This window comes from Alexandromys fortis, unplaced genomic scaffold, assembly GCF_014885135.2.
Source record: "Alexandromys fortis isolate MF-2015 unplaced genomic scaffold, M_Fortis_MF-2015_v1.1 scaffold_101, whole genome shotgun sequence".
Lineage (NCBI taxonomy): Eukaryota > Metazoa > Chordata > Mammalia > Rodentia > Cricetidae > Alexandromys > Alexandromys fortis.
This window is the reverse complement of record NW_026067983.1, coordinates 3,208,434-3,220,718: the sequence shown is the minus strand read 5'-3', so window position 1 is coordinate 3,220,718 and position 12,285 is coordinate 3,208,434. Positions and strand designations below refer to the sequence as shown.

The 12,285-nt window shown below is 37.0% G+C and overlaps 1 protein-coding gene across 4 annotated transcripts in view; it reads right to left on the bottom strand.

The window, feature by feature from the left end:
- Dgkb (diacylglycerol kinase beta) overlaps positions 1-12,285 on the bottom strand; it is a 590,490-nt gene that overhangs the window by 155,515 nt on the left and 422,690 nt on the right. The window lies entirely within an intron of this gene.

The following is a 12,285-nucleotide window of genomic DNA, read 5'->3' as shown; positions in this document are numbered from 1 at the left end:
TGGTTCCTGTCCTGGAACTAGCTCTTGTAGACCAGGCTGGCCTCTGCCTCCTGAGTGCATGCGTCACCACCGCCTGGCTCTAATTCCATTATTTTTAATTTTTTTTGTTTATTTTACACTTATTGGTTGATTGGGGAAGGTGTGCCTGCCATTCCTGTGAAGGTCAGAGGACAACATGTGGCAGTCAGTTAGTTCTCTTGTTCTCCTATGTGAATTCTGGAGAGTGGACTTGGTAGCAAGTGTGTTATGTTGAGACCTTGTCAGGGCAGAATCCCATTCATAATTATATCACATGTAAGGATGTTAAGATTTCAAGATATCACTATGTTAATTACAGTATACATTCTCAAAAAGGGGAAAACTGCCAGTAAACTGAAATAGGAACACTATTTTCATCTTCCTGGGACTCAGGATTAATTCCTGGAAGGACTGTTGGTTCTATAGCTGAGGAGAGACCTGAGCGTCTGCCTCCTGTTTTACATATGTGAGCAGAATATTGGAAGTGCTTCCAAATATTCTAGAGCAAAAGTCTTTTAGATATTTTAAATTATTGAACAAGAATAAGAACACTTTACATTTTCATAGTAAGTTATTCTTTTAAAGTTATGAAACAAACTTGGTCAAGCTAATTATTCTGAGGCCACAGAGCTCTATTTAATCAAATAATTTTCAATCACACCCTTATAATCTAGCGATCTAAAAGTTAGTGCTTGTATGAAAGATATGCAGTATTTAAAGACCCATTTAAAAAATGCTGATATCAGGGTTTGTTGACTTGAAAATGGCAGGATGAAGCCAATCTGGGTATGATGAATCCTGTGTGAAATAACCTAATTGACTGGATATGAATTTGCTATTTTCTTATCTCTAAGTATGATAATAATTTTTCATCTTATACATCCTGGGAAATTCTAAAATTGAAGCCTAAATGAATGAAAGTCAATGACATATAGAAGTGAGTTTTCCTACAAATTCAGAAGATGCTGTTTTCCAATTGGTCCCTTTAGCTATTTCAAGTCAATCAAGGGAATAGACTGCTCAGGTGGCATGGTTGGCATCTCCCTGGGGTTTTCTTTCCAAAGGAAGAACAATGGTAATGCCTGAAGAATCCATTGTTCCCAAAGGAAGAGATGCAGTCAGATAAGAAGATAAAGCAATATAAACAAATAAATTATATATATATACTTCTTTTACCCATTTTTGTCTTTCCTTTAATAGTTTGTATCTGAGAGAACACTGATTTTTCCTCTCTCACTCAACTTTCAAGATGAAATCAAAACTTATACCATGCTTCTGCTTGCTTCTCCCCACTTCTACCACATCATGCTGTTAAAACCAATGCCATGAACTATGATTAAGGCCTTGAATAATTATTTATCAAGTAATATATGCTTCATTTCAAGCACACACACACAAAGACATACACACACACACACACACACCCCAAAATCAGCAACACATTTGTAAGGATTTAATCTGAGCATTATTAGTAATTAGTCTTATGCATACAACTCTACACTTCAGGGTATTTTATGTGAAATTTTTTTTAGTTTAATATGTCCTTTAGCTCTAAAATGATTTCATTTCATTTTTGTTTGTTTCCAATGTTTTGGATCATAGAGTGATTTCTAGATTTGCAAAGGAAATTAAATTTCAGTATCTATCATAAACAGCGTATTCATTTACTTCCTCGAGATTGAAAACACCTGTTATAGTTGCTTGTTGATTGCTGACTTTTACATGAACATTTGGATGAGGAGTAATGTTTACAAAGATAACATATAGAAAATACTCTGAAACAGAACAGCAGAAATCAAAATCTGTAGAACTAAAATGAAAATCCAAAACATAGTATTTAATAATATTGATGCATATTGGGTTAAAGCCTTCATTAGTAATAATAAAATAGACAGAAAATACTTTGTTAAAAATGTTAAAAGAATGTAGGATGACAGAAATGGCTGACTCTGAAATCCAGCTTCCGGTTCACAGCCCCATTGTTAACATGTCATCAGAGCAGAGCTCAAATGGAAAAAAAAATGCAGCTGCTTCTCATAAATAAATTACTGTTGAAATTTGAAAACATCACTGCTTTTGGGGGTGGGCGGGGCTGAGAGCTGCTAAAGATTATCTTTCTCATGGCTAGAAATGCTAAAATAAATGCACTGACTCTGTTTCTCACTGTGCTCGTGATGCTCAGGAGATTTTCTGCTGCTTGGAATTGGGGATCTAGATAGAATGGTGCAAAGAGAAACACACCTGTAGTTACCTATTATCACTAAGTACAGAAAGTTTGGAAAACACTGCCAGGGGTTCAGAGGCCCCATTTACTAAAATCTCTTATTACCACTATTTGAGACTCATAACTGCCTTCTTTGCTACCTTAACTTTGGGTCAGATTTGTGTGAGACTTTGCACAGTCAAGTGACTCACTTACAGAGTAGCTGACCAAGAGTAAATAACATAAGGTTGATGAGTCTTTACCTAACCTCTCTCCTTAACCCCACACTCCCCCTTCAAGACTAAAGACAGGGTGAATAGCTTCAATATTTTCAGTTCTATGAACAACAAGCCATGTAGGTACTCCATATTGTGATTGGCCTCCACTATGAGTAATCAACTCAAGACAAAACCAGGCTGTCCCTGTTAGCTTAATGCAAGCCGGATTGCTTGTTTGTTGAGTTCCTGGAGAAACAAGGCACTTGCTGGTTCAGATGGGAAGTCTGAAGTAATGACTAGCCAGACCCAAGCTGCTTTCCTTTACAGACCTCTCAACTCTTCTACTTTCCCCCCTTATCCTGGAGCCCTGTTAAGTTTTTCAGAGGATGGTATTTTCAGTATTTTGGCGAGAAGACATACCCTTGTCACTCAGTGTGGTGTATTGAATAGTAAATTCCTGTCTGGTTCATCCTCATGAACCAGATTGGATTCTTTGTGAGCGATGTGGCAAAGCCTGGCAGTCTGAGGCTGCCAGAGTCGGGATTGTTGTTTAGAATTCCAGAAGCAAACTGAAAGTGCCCCTGGTTAGCATTTTGTTTATTGTTGATTCCTCACAAGGATATTAGAGTCTGTACTTTTGAATCTGACCACAGCTAACTCACTTTTTAACACCAATGTTTTCTGATATGAAACAATGCCTCTTGAGACTCTTTTTCCCTGGTGGTATATTACGTTCATGAGTTTTTAAAATATGAAAGACCTCTAAACACAATTCTGTAATCTTGTTTTTCAGGAAATCTAAAAATGAAATTGATGGGTACTACAGGAGTTTTCTTACTAATATTCTGACAAGAAACTCTGAAGGCATGAATGCTACAGATTTAGTGAGAAGTGTGTTTCATGTAGATTTTTTTAAATGAAACATTAGTGCAGGAAAAAAATTGGGCTTCTAAAAATTTGATGAGAAGTACCACGAGTTTAAATCGTTCTGCAAAGGAAGATTCTTGTGACTTTGTTTTTAAATCTTTTTTTTTTTAAAATGTGGTTACCATTGTGTTCATTCACAAAAATGTATTTTACAAATAACAGTGAACTCTTTCATTAAATCGAAACCAGATTACTACTTTCAGTATTAATGGTTAGCTTTGACATATTTAAAAAGGGTAGAAAATACTTAATAGACCTGTCTCCAATTCTGAAATGAACAACTCTTCGGGGAAATGGAATTGTTCAAAGACACATTTTCTCTCTGCCAATCTGTGAAATATAATATAATTATTCTCATTTAATGAATCTCTCAATGAGGAGCAATTCTTCAGCACTTGAGCAGGTGAAATATAAGGATAATGGGAATGGCTTTGTAAATACGAGGATGAAATGAGATTGTTATTTTGTGCCTTGTTATGGGATAATTAGAGTAACAGTGTGGAATTCAGCAGTCATTTATTTCAACTTTCTCAAAAAAGCTCCCTAGGGCTCATTTAAATTAGCCATGTTTATCCATGGAGAATTTTAGCCTTATTTCAGATGTCTGCTACTCTATAACATTCGAGACCCAATGCTTAGCTTAATCTGATTAATTGCAGATAATGTACAGTCATCAAAAAGACCTTGTCTGAAACATACGTTTAAAAAGAACGCTTCGTTTTATAAATTCATAGCTGACTAAACAGAGAACAATGAAACTGTTTCTGTTAATCGGTGTAGAGGGACTGTGAGCTACGTGGGTCTCTATCAGTTTCCACAAAAATGGAATGGGTTGGATACTGTCCAAGAAGCTACTATTCATATGCTTATTAGGTCTTTAGAATAAAAGACTATATTCATGGAAACCAAATTCATGGCCATGGAATTTTAGTGGCAAGTTTCTTTGGTTAACCCAAATTTGTTATTTAAAGATAAGTAGATGGTAGGATTCAGTTTGTTCAAGAAACAGGTTTCTTTGTTCTCTGTTAGACATGCCAGCATTTATTGGAGTTATATAAGAGTATGCAAGGAGAACCAAGGGCTAGACTGTGTCCATTTAATCATACCAGAGCAGTTATCATAAAGAAATCTATAAATTAAGTAAGCATAAAAGGTCAATAACCCTCCAGTGTTGAAATCTTCAAGGGACATGTTCTTCCACAAGGCAGTACAATTGAAGTTTACATCTGAATTGGTTTACAGATTTTCCTAGTCAGTATTTTCCATCCTGATAGAAAAGAGAGTGGGCTCCTTAAAAGCAGTGAGGGGTTCAGAGTCACAACCCCGTTTCCCCCAATGGAGTGATCCCATGTCTCTTGGATAGTTTTCCCATGTTCACAATATTTAAAAATCCTTTCTAATTTGTTGTTATCTCTCGCTCTCACAACCCCTGTAGGAAAAGTCATTATACGTAATTTGAAGGACATTTATCACCACAGCTGCAAAGTATCTATCACTCTGAAAAGACAAGATTGCTTCAGCACTTTCTATTGAGGAAGTCTGAATGGGGGCTTCATACTTGGGATGTGAAACTTCACCAGACTCCTCTGTGCATGTACACGCTACAATGCACCCTCTACACATTGTTAATTAGTTATTACATACATTCTTCACAGCGTTTTCACTTGAAATTTTGTTTTTTAAATTTCAGCCACTGAAAAACTGAAATCTAGTTGTAGTGACACACACTCTTAACCTGGATAAAACCTTGACATTACCATTTGTAGACTCAGGATTGGACACATGTCACGGGGATAAAGAAAATGGTAATTTTATTATGGATATCATACATCATCAACCGCAAAATATAACATGTTGAATTGTTTATACTTTCCATCTTTCTCTGGAGGCACAATTCAATTCAGTGAGCAGGAATGCAGAAGGGATCAAGACATGATTCACCACTTTCCAACCAAAGTGTTTAGTCTCCAGAGACACGGAAGATATTCATCATGAGCCTTAATTAATCTCTTTCCATCATCTTGTGATACCATTATATTGATTGCTAAGACAAGGACTTGTTTTTCAAAACAAAACTGCTACCAAATATTTATTTTTCTGCAGCTTTCCTAGGCTGGCTTTCATCTGGGATTGAATATGTACATATATATATATATACATACATATACATATATATATACATATACATATTATATATATATATATATTACGAGGATGGTATCTGGGATAGCTTTTCTCAGTAAAACGACCCTTGAGTTGATTTTCAGAATCCATATATGTGTGTTTGTGTTTATACACACTTACATGTATACATATATATGTGTATACATATGTGTATGAAACCAGATGTGCTGTTGCCCAATTCAAATCCTAGTATCATGAAGACAAATATGAGAGAAACCCATGGGCTTGGTAGCCAACCAATCTAGCCTACATAGTAAATTCCATGCAGTGGAAGACCTTATTTAAAAAGGGTGTAGGTGTTTCTGAGAATAGCAATCTTTTCAGTCCTCTATGTTCATATGCATACCTGTGTACATACAACATGCATATGTACATGCATACATGCACATACATGCATCATAAAATTATATCAAAGTGCTATCACTTTAAGATGCTCCAATATATATTATGTAATCTTAAATTTCAATTCTGGTATTTAGGTAGCTTTATTAAGTATGTATAATTATTTCATTTCCCAATGCTGTTATATTTCGAAGGAGGTAGTTTAAAAACATACAAGTAAGAACTCATTTTGAGACATCTCTTTTAAAGGTTACTAAACAGCAAATGTTTGGATCTATCTGTTTTCAGCCAATGAAATTTTCATGATATTGTTATATGCATTTTTGTGTGTGTGTGTGAAATGAAACCTTTCAAATGCCATGATCTTTTTTCAACAATTTTAACATCTAGGTATAATTGTATAGCATGAAATCCTTTCTTGTTTCTAAATTTAATTGACTTAATCACTGAATTTAAATGTTTGGAAGATGTTCTGCTTGCCTGGGTTTGAATGCCAAATACAGCATCACAGATCTAAGATGAACATTGCTTTTATATTTAGGCATGGCAACACTGCCTTCTAAATTACCCTAAATAACCTGCAGAAATGTTTTGAGAATGGGTAATAATGGTTGACAAATGTCCTCAGCGTTGACTTTCTGCTATGTATGATTTGTGCATGGCAGAGACAGTAACAGTCTTCCTCCTTCATTCCTCTCTTTGCAGTTCTCTGTGTAACGCAATGTACAGTATATATACATCAGAATCATTTATCAGAGCACATATCCTCACTTAGAAGATGAAGACATAATTATCATCTACAGAAGTGAAAGAAGATGTCAAATTTTGCCAAAGTTTCACAGGCATTTTCCAATATATTCTCTTTGATACATGTATTGCACACTTTCCTCCTTTCTCTTCCTAATGTCTGCAATTTATAATAAAACTGATAATAAAGCCATATGATACGAAACTAAGAATCTGTGGATTAAAGTCAGGTTGTCAGGCTTGGAAACAAGTGCCTTTACCCACAGAGCCAGTATGAGTGTGTGTCTGTGTGTAAGGGTGTGCCACACCAACTCTAGTGTCATCTTTGTGACATGACATACGTCATTATGCCAGACAGGAGCTATGTGTCCTATGGGACTAGGCTTCCTGGAGGTCAATGGCAGACGGCCCAGTATTAGCCACTGATGAGGCATAGACGGGTTTCCTGATTAGCTGGCTATGCGGTATATGGGCTTTGCACAATCTCTTTTAATAATGATATTCTATATATCTACAAGACAAGGATTATCTCTTCAGGAACAGCTCTGAGATAGGGAATCACAGTGTGGGAATGTAGAAGACTATAGCAGAACCCTTGTTATACACAGGGTGTATGATGAGCAAAAGAATAGATGGGTCAATGTTGATGGACAAAGACTGTTATGTTATATACTTTGAACTTTATAGATAGGCTTGCTAGATCCCACCCCCCATGGTGTCTGCTGCATAAGAAGGTACAAAAAAGTATATTTCAGCAGGTGCAGAGAACTGATTAGGCATATTTGGTCACTAGATGAGATAAAGAAAGAGTTAGAAAGAGGAAGGGCCATGATAGTGACAATGAGACAGAAACTTTCTATTCATAAGATGAAACCACTTTCTGAGGTTTATGTTCCGAAGGACAAGGGTTCCTCATCTAAGGATGTTTTATGTCTAACATCTGTCCCTGATAATTTACTTTTCTTAAATATCGCTGATGTGACTAAAAGAAGCTTTCATACTATGCCAACCAATGATACACGACCTTCTGATTTGTTCTTTGTTTGAATACTATATAATGAAAACGTGAATTCAGTAAAATCACAGCAGATTCCAACCACTCTCTTGTGTGTTGTGTCTGTCTGTCATTCGCTGAACTCGTGCCTTCCTGAGTACCAAGACCCTGCTTCTCCCATGGTCTGAGTGGCTCCCCTGAGCCAGTCCGTGGCAAGAGTATGTGTGTAAGAGTGTGTGCCTGTGTGGGAGTTTGTGTGTCTTTTGTATGTGTGCATGTGTGTGTCTGTATGTGTGTGTGAATATGGCTGTCTTTTTGTGTGAGAGTATGTGTGTGTGAGTGTGTCTGTGTCTATGACTGTGTGTCTGTTTGTCTATATGTCTGTGTTTGTTTGTGACTCCAAGTTTTAACTATTGGGAGAGTAGCAAAACAATTCATTTTTTATCAGTGACTACCAAGGCAGAGTTGGGAAATTTGGACCAAATAAAAAAATTAGCTTTAGTAAATGTGAATGAAAGCATTAGAAAAAAAATTAGATTCCATTATATGTTAACTGGTTTTAAGATAAACTTTCCTATGATAAGTACCTGCCTAGAAATACCCATATTTTCTAGAGTAGACAGTCACCTAGTTAACGAAGATTCAACCAAGAAGGCTCCATGTTCCTTACATCCAGCTCTAAGTTTGAATGTGATAACTTCTGCTCAGTAGTTTTCAGACGTTTTGATGGCAGTGAACAACTTTCAAATAAATCAAAATATTAAAAAGTTGAACATGAGAAAGTCATAATATGTTGTATAAATACAAGAAGTTCAGATTTTAGAGCTTCGAGTTTCACATTGCTAGGAATTACAAGGTGGTCAGTTTCTAAGAATGTGACCCTTTTTTTGATTAACTGTGGGAATATCATAGCTTTTCCCCCTATTTTAATATTGGAGGAGAGCTGCTTATTGGTGTTTGGCTGCTTAGCCCTGAAATAACCACACAGATACTGTATTAATTAAATCACTGCTTGGCCCATTAGCTCCAGCTTCTAATTGGCTAACTCTTACATATTAATTTAACCCATCTCCATTAATCTGTGCATCACCACGAGGTCATGGTCTACGAGCAAAGTGTCAGCACATCTGTCTCCAGAGGCAGCTCCATGGCTTCTCTCTGACTCTGGCCTTCTTTCTCCCAGCAGTCAATTTAGCTTTCCCTGCCTACCTAAGTTCTGCCCTGCTGTAGGTCCAAAGCAGTTTCTTTGTTTATTAAAGGTAATAACAGCACACAGAGGCAATCCCACATCACTTTTAATATTTTATTTTGTTGGTATGATATTGAGACTGTTCTGATGCATAGATATGTAATGAATGAACAAAAAGTTTCTGTGTTGAGCCTCAGCCATCTGTAATTACCATTGTCTTCCTGGTAACATCATGACTAACACTGCCCATCCAAATAAATATGATAGAACTAAAATAACTCAGTTCCTTGTGAGGTCTCTCACACTTTGGTTACAAATGCTTTTCAAGAATGCCTTTTGATATATTTCCAGCTATATATTGTCTGAATATCATTGCAGGTATATAGGAGACTGTTTGCCATAACCTACTCCTTCTCACATTCTGGTCAAAGACAGCCATAAAACAAGATTGTTTTTCAACTCTGTCCATGCAGATGTATGGAATACAATTTGCTGCCTGGTTCAGACTTTCACTCCTACTTCAGTTTGCTCAGTTTTGTTTCATTGTGCTCTAAACTAACATTTTCAGTTTTATGCCTGGCTCCTTACAAGAAGTTTAATCATGAACATGCTTAAATCAAATCCACCCTGATGGTCACATATTTGGTATATGAATGAGAATAAGCTTATTATTTGCTGGAAATCGTTAAATAACCCAATTTCTTTACCAGCCCAAGGGCTATTACCAACCAATATTCTCTTTCCTTTAAATACTGGTGTTGTCTGTTGTTGCTTCCACTGGTAGCTTTGCATCATTTGGATCTTGTGACCAACTTAAGTTTTGGAATGTGTGATCTTCTGATTGCAGTGGTTCCTATGCATGCACTATGGTGATAGTGTGTACAGATATTTACATTTCCTCCAAGAAATATTCAGAGACATATTATTTTTAAATGATCGCTGCAGAATAGATTCTTTAACATTTTGTCATTTATTTATGTGTGTGCATATGTAAATTAGTGTGTGCGGGGTCTCGTGTTTCTCTCTGTGAATCTAGCTCTCTGTGAAGTCTACCTACTTATCTATTCTGATGGAGAAGGCAAGAAATGAAAGAAAGAATAGGAAGACCATGCAAAGTATCTGTCCATTCATAATTGGAGAATAGTTAACGTGGGAAACAATTTTGAATAGAAATAATGTACTTTATTTCTATTAAAGTTTGCTTTTTATTTGTCCCAAAATACTGCAATGGTATTGAACTAAGTCTTTAAGAACTGCTGAAGAATCACAGCTATAACTCAGTAAAACGCAGGATGAAAAATAATGTTTTAGCTGAAGGCCTTTATGTCTTTTAAAATGCAAATACCTCTCTCTTTGTCTGCAATCAGTCATTTATACATTAATGTGAGTGAATTTATTAGACATCTCTCTCAGGTTAATTTAGAAGAGGGGATGGTGCAGATGAACTCAGCAGCTGCACAGACATGGGAAGATTAAGTATCAAGGGCAGGAGCATGGACGATAGCGTGGCCTGCTTTATAGTTTCGCTTACAGGCAATGCCGCCCATGTTTAACACGCTCATTTGTATTTATAAACACACATAAAGAAAATGTCTGCTTAATGAGGGGAATGTGAGTGCATGTTTTAGAATTGTATCCGAATAGTTCACCGTGTCTCGACGGAATGATAATATAATTAAGCAAATTACTTATAATTTTGTTCGACTCTGAATTAAGTCAGCAGCAGAATTCCCAACCAAAACACCGACAGAAAATATTTTGATCCCATGAGTGCTCTCGAAGATTGCAAGCCAGGGAACGGCCTGGAGTTTCCCATCATGGGCAGTCGGGAAGAGTAACTCAGCGTTCATGCACCAAACCCAGCCTTGCACTTTGATTTTATGATAGTTCTTTAAATATGTTTTAAATACATGCAAGCTTTTTCTCAACTCTTTTTTATCAAGTAGTAATTTCTTTATATTATATGAACGTACTGATATACTCCTTCATGCCTCCTGGCATTCAAAACTCTTTCTAAAGTTAAGAAAAACAAGTATCACTTCCAAAAGCCACAGGAGAAATCCGGCTGATGCTTCTCGTCCGTTTGCACAGAGCGGAACCTGTACGAAGCGTTTGAGCACTTTATAATGAACTGTTTCCCAGCTGAAAATGTCACAGCCATCAGTTTTCCACCGCTTCACTTAGGTATTTTATGCGTATAAAAATGGTTGATCTGGGTTCAAAATGTCACTACAGCTATTCAAAATACAACGCGGACTTCTATCCCTAAGTCACTGTATCTCTCAAACCTCACCTGCGGAAGCTTATGTTTGCAGTAAATTGTGACCAACACAGAGAACCACAGCTGGCCAAAGAGGAGAGAAAAAATGATTGCAGAGCCCTAGACCCTGAATGGGAACAACTGTCTCCCACTCTCTTCTTTCTTCGTCTCCGAGATCATTGCAGGTGACGGCACAGAAGGCACTGGAGCCAAAGTTGCTGGATGACTACAAAGAAACAATGTTTTTCAGACGGAAGTGAGTTCACAGCGACCGTGACAGTGAAAAAGGCCTGACCGCACTGAAGCCAGATAAATTACCTCCACGTGTTCCCACACACTCCTTTCTCCTTGTGTTTAGGAACCTGGCTATGACGGTTCCACAATGGGAAGGGAGAAACAGGTATAAGAGAATCTTCCCTTCGCAACAGGTCTGTGAGAATAGTTGTGTCTGGTTTCTGGTGGCTTTATTACAAGCACACAATCTTAAAAGCTTCTGGTGGGCAGTTCTGAGGCCAAGCAAGCAGTATGTGTCGAAGAGTTCTATGAAGAGCGAGAGGGTTGCCTTTCCACACATCTGCCTGGGGGAGAGCACAGTTGGGAGCCCCGGAACTCTCAGAGCTCAGGAGTGAATGGAGTCAGCTGAGCCCTGAAATCAGCCTGGGTTTCAGGAACAGAGAGGTGTGAAGAGCACACTGTGTACTGGACTACAATAACAAACTAATCAAGAAGCCTGAAAATCCCCACATGTATAAAATATATATGCGTAGCAAAAGTATTTCTAACTTAAAAAACAATGAGTACATTGTACTCTATGAGAAAACGCAATTTAGATAATTAATGGATTTTTTTTAGCTTGATCTTACTGAGGTCCTCAGATAATTGAATAATTAGAACTTTTACCATCAATCTTAAAAGCCTACTCATTTGGATTGGTATCTGGTATAGATGCAATATTCATGCCAACATTTATACAAAATAATATTTGTACATATTTCCTACTCATTCATGGAGAAAAACTGCAGATTTTTCTGTTTATTTATTCTCCAAAATTCCATTTTATGTCATCTGTTATGGTTGTACTGAATTCTTATTATAGAATGCTTTAATTGGTTTGCTGTTCAAACTTCCTGTCACCAGCAGGTTATGGTTTGTCTTGTGGGGGAGCGTGACACTCTTTCCCTCAACCTCTGCCACTTTGTGATA